We start from the raw sequence: 16,928 nt of genomic DNA, 5'->3' as shown, positions 1-16,928 counted from the left end.
TCGATGTTCCAGGCCGGCCTGGCAACCAGGCGCGCCTGGAACTGACACAGGCGACCGTCCTGAGGAGACAGCGGGACGGCGCCTGACAACGTGGCACCTCTGCCCTGACTCCACTTGATCCTACTATCAACATCTAAAGGATGGAGGATTATTTTCACAACAGCATAGAAATAGACACATCAGACAGTCCCTTTACATACTGGGGGAAAAAAAGGGAATTTGGAGACCCATGTACTAACTCGCTTTGCACTGCCTAAGCTGCCCACCCTCCAGTGTGTACTTGGAAAGCGTTTTCAGCACAGCTGGGAACCTTGTCAGCGATCGGCATAGGGGGCTACTTCCTCAAAATGTGGAAAAGGTGATGTTCATAAAAATTAACTTCAAGTTCCATGAGGAAGGCCTTTCCCACCAATTACATCAAAATACTGAGACTTTTGTAAAGGTGGATTCCAGCTGTGATGAATTAATAATGTGCGAGGATGATGTACAAACTGATGAGGGTGAGGATGAGGCTGAGGATGATGACAACAACACCTTGCCACAGTAGAGTTCATTAACAGCACTGTTAGCTTAGGTGCCTTAAGCTCATTGTTACCTTTTTTGTCAGGGCCCAAAAAACCAAGCACTTCAGCCACAAGGAGTGGCACTTTTGTGGCTTAAGTGCTTGGTTTGTTAAAGTGTGCATGTCCTTTTTAAGATCCAACATAAGCGTGGGTGGGAGGTCCCAAGGACAATTCCATCTTGCACCCCTTTAAATTTCAACTACCACTGTGTGCCAATGTTACCTACATTTGCTATATACTGCTGTGTGCTTAGCAAAAATCTTAGACCCCATTGATGATGCAGATGACTCAGCACAGCATTTTGACATCTGGTCTTGTCTACTGTAAAAGAATTGACCAGAATTAGTGACACCTCTGCTGTAACTCCACCTGATCCTACTATCAACTATCAACATCCAAATAATGGTGGAGAATTATTTTTAATTTGTTTGAACGGTATAAAGACAACAGCTTTTTTTAACTAAGAACAGCTTTGCTTGCAGAAGTAATGTAAGCAAAGGATGTCTAAATAGACGTGTATATGTATTACCTTCCACTTTGCTGCTATTTCATCAAGCGTTTGTAATCTGCACTTTACATCAAAGGTGCCTAAATATATTATAATTTTGTGGGAATTGGGGCTGATTCGAAGCTCAGTGATGAACTTGCTTTTTGCTGGGAATTACAATGGCTCTTTTTAGTGCATTGTCTAGCACCCTGGATTGGTCTGGGTCTGATAAAAGCACGCATCCCGGAGGGGTCAGCACTCCTTGCCATGTATTAGCTGTAGAATTACCCCAGTTATCCAAGAAACGGGTGGAGCGATCAAATGAACCTTAACTGGTTTCATGATCCAAGGGCAATTCCATCTTGCACCACTTTTCTTTTCTGCCACTCTGTGTGCCAATGTTTCCTAGATGTGCTAGGAACTGCCGTGTGTTTGAGTCATTGCTCTGTCGCTTAGCATCCAGCCAGGTCGCTGCAGTATTTGTCCAAAAGTGTATGAAAAGAATATTGTGACCAAAACACACAAGGGGGGTTTTGCCAAAACCAAAACCAAAACACAAACTTAATCCAGATCCAAAACCAAAGCCAGAACACGGGGATCAGTGAAAATCTCTAAAAGATATCTGGTTCTGGTGGTGGAAGAACCTAGGTGGATCAGAACTTTATGTAGGAAATGCTGTATTAGTTGGCAGAGTTATGATTATTGCATTAAATTAGTCATAATGGTGTCATCTCTAGTTTTTTTGTGTTTAGTTGTTTTATTTTCCTATACATGTCTTTAATATGAATTTCATTTGTTTTTTATCATACATTATTTCCTGCTCCACTAACATATTTTAACAAGCAAACTGTATTTTGTTGTAACAGTTGTATTAAAAACACCTCTTCCACTACCTGTACTACTAGAATTATACTGTACACTATATAAGAAGCATCCCATCATATGCCTAATTTAATGCTGCACATACTATACCCCCAATTGGAGAGCTCTTACTGACCCATTACTCTTCTTAATCTGGATTTTAATTTGTTGACAAAAATAATGGAAAGTACATTACAACATATTTTTCTCTCTTTCTCCATATTGACTGGCCATCAACACGTGCTTGTCACAGGTTACCATTCAGTAAAAGGTGTTTTGGTATCTGGATACCCAGAAAGCATTTGACTTGGATGCATAACCATACCTCCATCAGCAGGGGCGGGCTGGGCCGGCGGGCCCCCCAGGCCGCTCAGTCTAATTGCTTTTTTGGCCGACCACCCCCCCTCCCCCCCGTGGTTGCAAGTGATGCCGTCCGCATAAACTTAATATTACTGGTGCACAGGCGGGTGCATCACAACACTCGGCACACAGGCGGCCACATCGCATGTCATGTGATGCGGCCGCCTGTGTGCCCCCCCCCCGGGCTGAAACTTGCCAGCCCGCCCCTGTGCATGAAGTACTTCACACAGACAATTTGGAAAAGACATCACGGATTTAATATATTTGTTCTACCTAACACCTCTCTATTCATCAAGTGGCATGAAAAGAAATAAGGTTGACATGTACAGAGCACATGCCAAGGATGTCCGATGTCTCCATTGGTTTTTATCTTAATCTTACACCTCATACTTAGAGTATTCAAGAACTGGCATTTGCTGCAGGGTATCAATATGGAGATTATGCAGATAAAGATAACAGCTTTTGCTGATGACATTCTGATTTATATATCCAATCCTGAGGTTTCCCTTTAGAGCCCTTATGAAAAAGATTACCGAATTTGTATCTGTTTCTAGTTTCATGGTTAATATTGAGAAATCAATGGAACTGTATCTGAGAAACTAATCTACTTGTTCACTTTGGGCTAAGGACATTAGCGTAATATGGGTGAAGTCAGTTATGCCATACTTAAATATACAACTACAATACAACACAATAGGTCTTTTCAAACTCCAACAATCCAAAAGGAATGAAGGTATTAACATACCTGATGTTGCTCTATACAGTTAAGCTGCACAGATGCAATTATTAAAAGATTGGATACACAATACTGAAATCTACACTAAATACATTGCTAGAAAAATGCTTCATTACTGAAATTAGTCTGGTAGCATTCTTACACTTACATGATCAAAAAAAGTACCTGGCCATATTCTAAATAACCTTCTTCTCATCTCCATGCGGACGTTTTGACATCAGATACATCACCATTCCATCTCAACCCATATGCTTCCATATACTTTACTTTCTTAAGAGATCCATATTTCCAAGCTGCATGGTTTCCTACCCATTAATGTTATGGGGCAGAGAGGCTATTAATCCATTAAATAATTAATAGAGAAAAAACATCAAAAGGCCCTTGACATTTGATCAAGCGACAGACAAGTATGAAATAATTAGACCTTTTACCATGACTTTTCTACAATGCTAGCATTATATCAGTACGGTAGTGAGAAAACCTTTTCAACTTGACTTTTTCCTTGAAAGCCATTGCCGCTTCAAATTTGCCCTGCAAAGTCGCTGAATCTTGGCTACTTGCAGGATCCGCTGGTCGATACATCTACCCCCAGAAGATCTAGTGGCATCATCTTCTATCTTTGTGGACCAGTGGTTAGCAATGCTGTATTACAGCTCTGGGGCAATGGGTTCAGTTCTGAAGAGGGCACTAGCTATGTGGAATTTGTATATTCTCTCCATATTTGGGTGGTTTTCCTCCCACACTCCAAAGACCTATTAGAAGATCAATTAGCTTCTGACGAAATTAACCCGAGCGTGTGCATGTTTGTGTGTGGTAGGCAATATAGTAAAATTGTTAGTAAATAAAAAAATATCACCGCCTCTGCAACTTGTTTCAGAGAGATACTCATAGTGGCAAATGTCACATGAAACCTTCAGGAGACCAGCACACACATGGAGTCTCCATGTGCAAGAAAAATAGAGCTCCAGGGACTGAGTACACACTTTTAGGTTTTGCAAGTCTTGCTATCATGCCACTGTCCAAAAATAAACCAGCAAATAAAAGCTCAAACAGTTATTCATTTAAAACAATGCATACATGTACACATCTTTGTTAACAGTAGATGTATTTCACAAATATGGAACATATGGCTGTTATGGTTTAAAATGATTCATACATTGTAAAATACTTTTTTCTCTAGCGTACAACAATGCCATCTGATCTGGAGGCAATGCCTGAGGCCAAATTGAATTGCAGAGCATACTGGACTTTACTCTGTTTCAAATCTAGAACAAGTTTCAGAGAACAGTGACATAGCCTCTGGAACACTGACCTTTAATCTAAATTTAAGACACAGTCAATCATTTTTAGGGGTTGATGTAGAGTAATACTGACTTTCTGTTGTTGAAATTAAGTATGTGTAAATTTAACTAAGTATGAACATTACACTAAACTCCATTTGACATTTAAATGTTGTTAGTAAAGAATGGAAATTTTTTAAAGCATAATAAAATAACACAGAAACCAAAGATGTAGAAATGGTTTTGACCCATATCTGGAGATCTGCAAAGAATGTGTCCCATTTAGGTCTAGCTTTAAGCTTATTAATTTCAGTCTCTATGTAAATGTAAATGATGACACTATTATTGATATTATGTAGAATGTGTTATTAGAATTTTCACATTCAGAAAATATGAGTCCAATTATGTATTTTATGGACATGATCAATAACTTCAACATCATTTACTAGTGTAGCGGGTCAACGGGAAAATCTTCCTTTAGGTTCTAGTATGGCTACAGTCAAGTGTGTGCATGTGTGTGTGTGTGTGTGTGTGTGTGTAGCATGTCTAATTCTTTACCTTGTTTCGGGTCCCCTTTTTCTTGTGCACCATGACCAATGTGTCCAATTTGCATTGGGGAAAAACAATAGATACATTAATGCATTGTAGATATTATCATTACAGCTTATTTAAAAGTGGTATTAAATATCACATGTCAGCCGGATACAGTTTGACCCTTTTTCATCACAGGCATCAAACTATATTGTGACATGTAACTTATATCACTGTACTAAATTACATCTTAAAGTATCTATTATCGACTGCCTAATAATGTATTTTATAAATAGATGAATAACTTCCTTGCAAAATATTTTACAAACAAATTAAAAATAAATAAGCAGGATGGAAAGCATTGCACTGTTCCTATAGTTACAGTCTAGTCCCAATTTTTCCATTAATACTTGAACTGTTAAATTTCAATTTTGTTTTCTGAGCAGTTGCAGAGCTTTTACATCCCACAAAAGGCTCTCATTTTAACACAATCTTGGTGGGAGTATTATCTATTCCTTATCCAATAATTTAATTGGCATTCTTCTACTTTGTCTATGCCCATGCTACAATCCCCAAAATTTTTATAATGTAAAAGTAGAGATGAGCGCACTCGGATTTCCTGAATCCGAGCCCATCCGAACGTTGCCGATCCGAGTCGGATCCGAGACAGATCCGGGTATTGGCACCAAATGAAAACTTGAAAGCGAGGCTTCGAGTCATAATCCCGTTGTCGGATCTCGCGATACTCGGAACCTATAAATTCCCCGCTAGTCGCCGCCATCTTCACTCGGGCATTGATAAGGGTAGAGGGAGGGTGTGTTAGGTGGTCCTCTGTTCTGGTAGATCTCCTGCTGTGCTGTATAGTTCTGTGCTGTGCTGTGCTGTGCTGTTCTGTGCTGTGCTGTGCTGTGCTGTGTTCTGTTCTGCAGTATCAGTCCAGTGGTGCTGTGTGCTGTGCTCTGTTAATTTTGAGTTCAGTGGTGCTGCTGGGTCCCGTGCTGTGTCCTGTTCAGTCCAGTCGTGCTGTTTCCGGTGGTCTGTGCATCTAAGGGCATAATTATTTCCCCATTATTCCCAAGTGTTTAAAAAATGTAAAAAAAGTTATAAAAAAAAAATACAAAAAAATAATTAATTTTTTTTTTAATTACAACACAATTTGCCAAACCAATCCTGCAGTATAAGCCCATTGGTACTGCAATATTACCAAGTTCACACATTCAGCAGTAAAAGTCCAGTGGTACTGCTGCAATATTACAAAGTTCACACATTCTGCAATATTAGTCCAGTGGTGCTGTGTGCTGTGCTCTGTCAATTTTGAGTTCAGTGGTGCTGCTGGGTCCTGTGTGCTGTGTCCTGTTCAGTCCAGTGGTCCTGTGTCCCGTGCTCTGTGCTTCTAAGGGCATAAATATTTCCCCAATATTCCCAAGTGTTTAAAAAATTAAAAAAAAGTTAATAAAAAAAATATACAAAAAACTAATTACATTTTTTTTTAATTACAACAAAATTTGCCAAACCAATCCTGCAGTATAAGCCCATTCGTACTGCAATATTACCAAGTTCACACATTCTGCAGTATCTTGTGCTACATATAATGGAGAGCAAAAATTTGGAGGATAAAGTAGGGAAAGATCAAGACCCACTTCCTCCTAATGCTGAAGCTGCTGCCACTATTCATGGACGATGAAATGCCATCAACGTCGTCTTCCAAGCCCGATGCCCAATCTCCCAGTACAGGGCATGTAAAATCCAAAAAGCCCAAGTTCTCAAAAAAAAGCAAAAAGAGAAACTTAAAATCATCTGAGGAGAAATGTAAAGTTGGCAATATGCCATTTACGACACGTAGTGGCAAGGAACGGCTTAGGCCCTGGCCCGTGTTCATGACTAGTGGTCCATCTTCACCCAAGGATCTTAGCCCTCCTCCTCCTCCCCCCCTACAAAAAATTGAAGAGAGTTATGCTGTGAGCAACAAAACAGCAAACAACTCTGCTTTCTAAAGAGAAATTATCAGAAATCCCCAAGGCGAGTCCAAGGGTGTTGGTGGTTGTCAAGCCTGACCTTCCCATCACTGTATGGGAAGAGGTGGCTCGGGAGGAGGCTATTGATGATGTAGCTGGCGCTGTGGAGGAACTTGATGATGAGGATGGTGATGTGGTTATTGTAAATGAGGCACCAGTGGGTGAAACAGCTGATGTCCATGGGATAAAAAAGCCCATCGTCATGCCTGGTCAGAAGACCAAAAAATGCACCTCTTCAGTCTGGAGTTATTTTTATCCAAATCCAGACAACCAATGTATGGCCATATGTAGCTTATGTAAAGCTCAAATATGCAGGGGTAAGGATCTTGCCCACCTAGGGACATCCTCCCTTATACGTCACCTGAATAACCTTCATAGTTCAGTGGTTAGTTCAGGAACTGGGGCTAGGACCGTTATCGGTACAGGGACACCTAAATCCCGTGGTCCAGTTGGATACACACCAGCAACACACTCCTCATCAACTTCCTCCACGATCTCCATCAGATTGAGTCCTGCAGCCCAAGTCAGCAGCCAGACTGAGTCCTCTCCAATACGGGATTCATCCGAGGAATCCTGCAGCGGTACGCCTACTACTGCCACTGCTGCTGTTGCTGCTGTTAGTCGGTCATCTTCCCAGAGGGGAAGTCGTAAGACCGCTAAGTCTTTCACAAAACAATTGACCGTCCAACAGTCGTTTGCCATGACCACAAAATACGATAGTAGTCACCCTATTGCAAAGCGTATAACTGCGGCTGTAACTGCAATGTTGGTGTTAGACGTGCGCCCGGTGTCCGCCATCAGTGGAGTGGGATTTAGAGGGTAGATGGAAGTATTGTGGCCCTGGTAACAAATTTAGTACCGGGGCCACCCCACTACACAGTCCAGAATTTTTTTTGGGGAAATTCAGAGCCGTGGAGGGTTTTTTATTAATTATATTGTGGTGACCACTCCTCTACGCAGTCCAGGTACATTTTTTGGTGCGATTAAGACCAGTTGATGGTTTTCTTATTATATTGTGGTGATCCACTCCTCTACGCAGTCCAGATACATTTATTGGTGCGAATCATACAAGTTCAGGGTTTTAAAATTATATTGTGGTGACCCACTCCTCTACGCAGTCCAGGTACATTTTTTGGTGCGATTAAGACCAGTTGATGGTTTTCTTATTATATTGTGGTGACCCACTCCTCTACGCAGTCCAGATACATTTATTGGTGCGAATCATACAAGTTCAGGGTTTTTAAATTATATTGTGGTGACCACTCCTCTACGCAGTCCAGGTACATTTTTTGGTGCGATTAAGACCAGTTGATGGTTTTCTTATTATATTGTGGTGACCCACTTCTCTACGCAGTCCAGATACATTTATTGGTGCGAATCATACAAGTTCAGGGTTTTTAAATTATATTGTGCTGACCCACTCCTCTACGCAGTCCAGGTACATTTTTTGGTGCGATTAAGACCAGTTGATGGTTTTCTTATTATATTGTGGGGACCACTCCACTACGCAGTCCAGAAAGATACCTCGTTGCAACGTTTTGGATTAATAACTATATTGTGAGGTGTTCAGGATACACTGTAAATTAGTGGAAATGCTTGTTAATGAATGTTATTGAGGTTAATAATAGCGTAGGAGTGAAAATAAGCCCAAAAACTTGATTTTAGAACTTTTTATGCTTTTTTCAAAAAAAATCCGAATCCAAAACCTTAAATCCGAACCAAAACCTTTCGGCAGGTGTTTTGCGAAACAAATCCGAACCCAAAACATCGCGAAAATCCGAATCCAAAACACAAAACACGAGACACCAAAAGTCGCCGATGCACATCTCTATTTAAAAGCTATCATTTCTATAAGTACACCAGTGTATTTAAAATGATAAAATCCATAAACAGGACATGACATTAAACAGATCTAATGCCCCAGGGTCGGCACAAGCTCTTGGGGTGCTCTAGTAAGCTTTTTCCTACCTCAGAGATAAAGCCCCCTTATGGGCTGTTGATGAGGCACCTTCCTCTGATCTACTTCTCATACAGATATGACACCATAGCCAAGGACCACACTCCCAGTGTAAGACTGACATTGAGGATCAATAGCCGACAGCATCACAAGAAGCTTTTCCTCCATGTCAACGGCCTATGTGTGGGGGCTGCAGGGGCACTTACAACACTCGGTGAGCGACATTATGTAGGTCCCCCTCGTGCCACCAATACAGCTCTGACTTGTCGAGGCATGGACTCGACAAGATGTTTGAAGGTGTCCTGTGGTGTCTGGCACGAAGACATTAGGAGCAGATGCTCCATCGAATTGAGATCTGAGAAATTTTTAAGTGTGCCAGGCGCATAACAGTGCTGAAATGTCCTTCTGGTAAATTAATTAACTTAGCTTTATTTAAAGGTACAGATAATAGTCCTAAATTTTCATGTCCATTTGGTGTATGCGAACATATTCAACAATTACTGTAGTTTGCTTAACTATTTGCTCTATCATACTATGATAAAAATCTATAGGATGTTGATTCAGAAAACGTTCTGGATCCTCCTTACACCATCTTGCACATCTTTCTTTTGGCCACAATATCGGCAAATTCACTTTCTAACTGGCAGTTTCTCACCACAATCTACCTTTTTACCTCCAATTACTCTATGATTATATATTTATTGATCAAGTGGAAACCCTTCTGTTGTTAAGAGTCAAGTAGCTGATTAAGGCAGATCTTGTATTTTATTATTACCTGTTGAAAAATTCTCAGTACCAAGTCTTACCATGGAGGATTTTTTAGCATGAAGAAGAATATTGAAGATAAACAGATAAAAAAGTCAAACCCATTATCAACAACTAGAGTGTTAATGTCTCTCTTCTTATCCTCACTCTTCTAGGTCAGATTCTTCTTCCCATAACACACCATTTTCAGACCCCTTAAACAAGCTAGTTAAATCAGGATCAACAACTTTCTTATTTTCTCTTAGCTTCTAGGTATCTGCCAGATCGGCTACCTTCTTGCAGTGTGGTGCATGGATCCAAGTATCTCATTCAGAAACTTTCAATGCTTTATCGTTGCTAGCAATACTTGGTAATGTCCTTCCCATCGATCTGTCAAACAAACAGAACATGAAAAGTTTCTTAACATATTATTCTGGCTTTATCACATGAAAGTTCTCCGTTGGCATCTGTGGTGGAATTAATTTTAGTGCCTCGTGTTGTTTATTCATTTATATATGGTACTTCACTTCTATAGCTATCAGTCCTTGGGTCAAGCAATGACCCAAATATTTAACTTGAGTTTGGCAATGATGCAATTTCTCTCTGGATTCCTTGTGGCCAGTTTGATACAGGAATGTTAATTGCAAACTGGTATCTGCAAGGGATGACTGTAAAGAAGCAGAACACAACAATAGGTCATCAACATATTAAACACTACAGAAAAATATTGTTGTATAAAAGACAATCATGTAATGCTCAGACTATCAATAAAACTCGGGGGAAGTCTGGTCCATGTGTATTGCACCCCTCTATCTGTGAAAGCAAAACATACTGACAATCTGGATGCAATGCTATGGAAAAGAATGTAGAACACAAAACAATTACAGTGAAGTGTGTAGCCTCCACTGGTATTTGCATTAGAATGGTGGCTGGATTAGGTACTACAGAGTACTGAGACTGAAAAACTTTTATTAAATACTTGCAAATCATGAATCAAGCGGTAACCGCAGCCACCATGTTTTTTTATCGGTAAAATAGTAATGTTACCAATACTATTAGTACTTACTAATATATGCTATTCCAACAGCCATTGGATAACTGGGAAATCTCCTAATTCAGGCTCAGATTTAAGTGGATATTGCAGAATCTTAGGTGGCTGTATCCCTGGCTAGAGAATTACTAAAACTGGATCTAAATTCACCATTAGTCCTGTGTCTTGACTATCTGGGGTCAACAACTGCTCTGGAACATGGTCTAACATTTGCTGTATTGGCAAGATCGGGTGTAGTTTGCTAGTTAGATAAACATTTAGGCATGTGTAATAAATCCTGAGAATCAACAGAATGCTTCTGTGTGATTTCCAGAAATATTCCATCTGGTTTATAATAAATAGTGCATCCTAACTTACACATCAGATCCCTCCCTAGAAAATTCACTGGCATGCTTGTTGCTAAAAGGAAGGAATGTTGCTGCACTATTCCTGAAACTCCTATAGCAGATGATCAGATAATGGTACAATATAGGAGTTTTTAACACTGATTTGTCCGACCCCATATCTATTAACAATGTTTGTTTCTAATCACCAATTTGCAATAAAATGAATAGCATCTAAACTTAATAAAGTACAATTATGGCTATAATATCAGTGTGGATAATTATATTGCAGCTCCTGCCCTGGATTCTGTACATGTGATTTTTCAAAAGTCATTCCTTCTTATAGGTTGTAATCTGAAGTTACACTAGGATTGAGTGGGTTGGGGGATGGGTGGGAACCTGAAAATTGTGGCTTACCACACCCCCTACTCCCCCACTGTGGATATGGGTGGGGAGATACCAACTTCACAGGGCCGGTGCTAGGTTCTCAGCGCCCTAGGCAAAATTTCAAAATACCACCCCCCCCCCCCCACCCCAAGACATGCCAAATACCCACTTCCCAGACCCTCACACACTTCAATTTTGGTAAAAAAATAAATAAAAATGAGCCTTAACTCCTACAGCGGTCTGGCTGCCGTGATGTTTCATAGAGAACGTTGTCCAGACTCCACTGCTGTCCAGGGGAAATCACAGGATTTCTAGAGGGGAAGTATCCAAGTATTAGATATGGGAACAAAAACTTGTGAGAATGACCCATCACACTGCTCCCCCTGCAGCACACTGCCCTTCCCCCCACTGCTTGACCATGTCCCCCTCTGCAGCATACTGCCCCCCCGCTTCAGGCAATATTGCTCTAAACAGAACGCACTAATCATGCCCTTTGGGCTCATGTGCATTTCCATTAACTCTAATATACATCTGACAACCTAACGGCCCTTGATGTCAGTCTCTGGTGAGGCAGCAGGTGAAGAACAAGGGAAGCAAACAAAGCCAAGGTCAGAACCAAGAATACAATAAAAGTCTTTGGATTTGGAGACATGTAGAGGCACCTCTAAGGACACTTGTGGACAGTCGGGTTACCAGCATCAGGTCTAGAAACTAAGATTCTCTTTATAAGTAACAGTGAAACAAGATCTGTGTACTAGCTGCAACTTTCAACATAAAAATTTGGTTTAATCTCCTATATGTTTCCCTGTTACAGGATCATAAACTTAATCTGTCTTTCTATTATTTCATCTTTTAACTGTTTCTGATACACTAGGGGCATATTGTACTCCCAGACAGCACCCAGCTCCATTAAAACAACTGAGCAATCCACTGGCATGGCTGGTATAGCAGACACTCCTTTTCTATATTTTTCCATCCATTTTAACCAAGCCAATGGATACAAGCTTGCAGGCTTAAGTGGTATCACAAGCTACCTCACTAACATACCCTGGTATTCACCAGGGACCCCCGCAAGGAGGTTAGGGCTTACCTGTGTGGGACGTGCAGGTCGCGGCCCTTGATGTCAGTCCCTGGTGAGGCAGCAGGTGAAGAACAAGGGAAGGAAACAAAGCCAAGGTCAGAACCAAGAATACAATAAAAATCTAGAATGGAAATGAGGATAAGTAGTCAAGAAGCCAATGTCAGAACTAGGTAATCCAATTAAGCCAAATCAGGAGCCAAAAGAATAGTCAAGAACAGCAGAGGTCAAGCCAGGAAATCAGCAGTACTAAGCAGGAGCAGGAAAACGCTGTAGCAGGAACCACAAGTGACCCAATACTTGACAGTAAGTGTATTCCAGATTCTGCCTTATATAGGCATTTCAATTACATGGCGTGGTCAGTGACATCATCATCACTGACCACCAACAGGGGTAGCAAATAGCACGTCCCATTGCCTGGCAGGGAATGCACATGCGCAAACCAGAATAAGGAGAAGCCAGAGGCCCAACAAATCTAGAAGGCGTCCATCCCTGGGACAAAATTGGTAAGCAGACACAGCGCTTAACAGGTGGCTGGTATGGAGACTTAGAACTGCCCTGCTATGCAATTTCAGTCGCAACAACTACAGAATTAACAATATCAGATGTTTCTATCTGTGCAATGCTGTCTGATGTCCCTACTGGCTTCCAATTTGTAGAATCAGTCTGACATAATGCTAAAACAACTATGTTTTCAATTTCCTTTTGCACATTATCCAAAATCACTTTATCAAAAGAACGAGTAGTTGGAAAATGTTTCTCATAATTATTAGTCATATTCACCCAGTCATGCACAAAATGCACAGCCTTAGCATCATACTTATTATACATAAAAAAATTAGTAGTTCTGTCTTGGAACGCCTTGCTATTTAACCTTCTGAACATTCTGTTTCCTATTATTCAAAATGAGAATAGTACCTCCTATATTATTATCTTATTTTATTTTAATTTTTTTAGAATTGCATCACCGCAGTCCGCAAATCCTGAATTGTGCCCCCAAATTTCACAACACATATAACTTTTGAAAGTCCACCAAGTACCACCAAGCCCAAAACTCTTATAGTACTTATTATCACCATTATTAGTAGTATTATTATTGTTATTATTGTTATTATTGTTACAGAACAAATTAGCCCACAATTCATACATGCATACACTAATAAGCACTTCTCGGCTCAAGTTTCTTCGACCCAGGCAAGGAAATATATATATATATATATATATATATATATATATATATATATATATATATATATATTATAACGGCACAGCCATGCCCTTATATTAAGGTTACATCTAAAAAATGACATTCTGCCATTGGAAAACTGTGAGAGGGGGGTCATGGTGTTTGAGGGTCTACATTTTAAAAGGTATTAAAGCTATTAAGCTGAAATTTGGCATGCGAATGGAGAACTGTCCACAGGTGCCGCATGCCAAATTTCATAGAAAAGGTATACAAAATGACAAGGAATAATCTAAAGTTCAAAATCTCGCTGTTTTTTTTCCACTTTGCAAAAGTCACCGTTTTTCTGTTTTTTTTGGGGGGAGAGCGTAACTCAGTGTACAGAAGGTCTAAAGACTCGGGGTTTGTTTTAAAAGAAAGCTATTAGGGCTGAGGAGTGCCTTTGAGGGTTTAACATTTTGAGAAAGTTATAGTTTTTTTACAATTTGATAAAATATGCCCCATTTTAAAGATAGGGGATTTCATAATGTTGCACATGTCAGTTAGAGGTGTGTGCTGGGTGTATTCAGACTGGCTTCACTTGAGAGCACAAACATGGCTGTGGCTAAGGGATTTTCATCTCTGAGCTGAAGAAATTACCCACATTTTTCTAGCCACAGGGGGGCTGGTTAGTGTTTTGGGGATATGGGAGGGGCACCCTGTAGTACTATTAGCCCAGGCACTGCTCTCAATTGAGAGTTTAATTTCTCCCTGAGACAGCTGTTAGTGAATCCATTGTAAACCTCCCGCCCCTCAGTGACATCAGTTAATTTATTCAAAAGTGCTTTGTGGTACTTGTACTGATCACACTCAGTGGTAATCACAGCGGGGAGCAGATGTGAGGTATCTGGACATTAGCATCTGACATGTCCCTCTTTACAAGTGACATGTATTGGAGAGAAGCTGAAGATAATCTATACACACCCACTTCTCATTGCCTGCTGTGGGCTGTGTTTTACTCATTGGTTTACTCATGGCTTTTCTGTCAGAATCTCTGTAAAAGTCTGTCTGCTTTCACTGGTGACCAGCATCAACAAGGACTCAAGTTTAAGGACTGGGGAGGTGATTACAGTGCTGCAGGTGCTGGTGGGAAGCACATAAGCACAATGTGGTACATACTGCACCACATTTCTGACTGCCAGAACATGCATGCATACACTTCACTTTACAAAAAAATGAAATGCATGAAATTCCATGGACAAAAAGCCTTACAGTTTAACATGTTCAATTAAGGTTCTTTATACACAATCTACAATGTAAAAAAACGATTGAAACTCTTCAACTCAAACTGCAAAAAGCAATGAAATTACGACGATTAAGACAGAAACCTTAATGGACGTGTTCCTTGCGCAATACAGACATGGTATGCCATTATGTGGGTATGACTTACTGCTTGGCGCTCTAAGAGATTCTTCGAAAAAAGGAATTCCTTTTCTCCAACAGTCTGAAACTGGCCAAAACCAGTTATTCTTATACCACATGGCACTTTATTTCTCAAGTCATTATATACATGCATGTAGACATCTAGTGCCCTCTAGTGTTCTCTTAATAAAACACATTCATTGAACATTTTCAAAATTAAGATAATTATATTCATTCTATAATCTACTATTAAATGTATACTTAATTAACTTCATTCAAATATAATTATCTTCAACAACAGCATACCAAAATATTTGATCCCAGGGGTTATTAACCTTGTTGGTAATACATGGGATTTCAAAAAAATTGCTGACCAAGTATTATTGGGTTTTAGTGGCCCTATTAAGTACATTGTCTCCTTATTAATCATTTAGACACATAGGGGGGAATTCAATTGGCCGCATTGTTTGTGAGAATAACGCAGCCCGTGCACTATTACCATTGCTACAGTAATAGTGGGTAACAGTGGGCATTATTGCCTTTAGTATGGTAATTTCAACGCTCAATTTGCTTGCAGCTCTGTGAGCTGTGAATTTGCGTTAAGATTACCATACTAATGGTAATAGTGTACGGGCCGCATTATTCTCACGAACAACATGGTCAATTGAATTCCCCCTATAGGGTGGAATATTCTTCTTAAATCAGGTGCTACATCCATTATTAAACTAACTATTTTATTTTAATATATAGAGTTTATATGCAGGACCTAATTTAGAGTTAAGAGCAAATCCAGCTAAAGGGTACAAATTTGCACCTGGACAAACCATGTTGTGATGAAAGGGGTGCAAATGCATTTTTTATTTATATACAGCACACAAATAATGACCAGATTTATTTTAACACTGCACTTTAGAGTTGTGCTAGGTTGTACCCCAGTCCTAACTCTAATACTATCTGATCATTTTAAATTTACCTCCCTACTGCAAAGAATAGTTTTGCCAAGCGGCAAATCTGCAACTTCTAGCAGGATTTGCTCCTAAATGTAAATGAGGTTCACAGTACAGGGTTCAGGCTGCCCTAGGCTAATACTCAAATGGCAACCCCTTGCCTTCCACTCCAGTTTAATACATGGTAGGTAAAGAGGAACTTGTCCTTAATTTAAAATCTGGCTTCCTTCACACCCCCCACCAATGTTTATGTATCGGTGTTGTTCGAGACTCAGCTCCACTTGACTTTTTAAAAGGTTCATTAAAATCATAACTGCATATAGCAACATAGAAGCATGAAAAAAACTCCTGAGGGTGAAGATGTAGAGGGGGCTGTCATGTCTGCGTCTGCTCCCACTCTTGCCTCACCTATTAGCTTATCCTCAAGCGCCCTCCCAAGGATGACTCATTCTCTTCTGTCTTTACCATGGGAATTGTTAGGAACCCCTCCAGCCGGCACAACACAAGCCGGAATCTACTCTGCCAGTCAGGTGTTCACTGGAGCCCCTGATGGTGGGGACAGACTGGGCCGCAGACTGACAGAGGGTCGTGAAGTGCGTACCAGCTGGGGAGAACCCAGGCAAGAGGAGTCAGGTCCACGCAGAGGTCAAGGGCTGGCAGCAGACAACAGTATCGATGAACAAGCTGAGGTCAGGGGTCACAGGCAAATAGCAGAACGGGTAAACAGGCCAGAGATCAGGGTCACAGGAAACACGAGCAAGGTCCAAATCAAAGCCAAGGGTCATACACGGGGAGTCAAATAGAGATATCAGGATACAGGACAGGAACTAGCAGGTTAGCAGACTGGAACACAGGAGCTATAACCGGCAATGAGGCAGCAGACCTCATTGCCTTAAATACCCAGCTGAACCAATCACAGGTTGAACACACTCCTGCAGGTTAATAAAGCAGTGACTAACAGAGACAATCAGGGCTTGCCCCTGGCCTGCACAGTTGCAGGCTAATGCCTGTAATTGCCTCCTAT

General features: G+C 40.6%; 1 protein-coding gene and 1 long non-coding RNA gene across 3 annotated transcripts in view; one reads left to right on the top strand and one right to left on the bottom strand.

Moving 5' to 3' along the window:
• The window catches only part of GABBR2 (gamma-aminobutyric acid type B receptor subunit 2), a 683,104-nt gene that overhangs the window by 489,668 nt on the left and 176,508 nt on the right, over positions 1–16,928 (top strand). The gene's annotated exons all lie outside the window — the stretch shown is intronic.
• Positions 11,528–15,222, bottom strand: LOC142157745 (uncharacterized). The gene is made up of 3 exons (XR_012692603.1): positions 14,986–15,222; positions 12,386–12,425; positions 11,528–11,606 (listed from the first exon to the last, which is right to left on the bottom strand). It is a non-coding gene; the product is annotated as an uncharacterized LOC142157745 (long non-coding RNA).

The sequence above is a fragment of the Mixophyes fleayi genome, chromosome 5, assembly GCF_038048845.1.
Source record: "Mixophyes fleayi isolate aMixFle1 chromosome 5, aMixFle1.hap1, whole genome shotgun sequence".
Classification (NCBI taxonomy): domain Eukaryota; kingdom Metazoa; phylum Chordata; class Amphibia; order Anura; family Limnodynastidae; genus Mixophyes; species Mixophyes fleayi.
The sequence above is the reverse complement of the archived record's forward strand: the minus strand, read 5'-3'. Positions and strand labels throughout refer to the sequence as shown.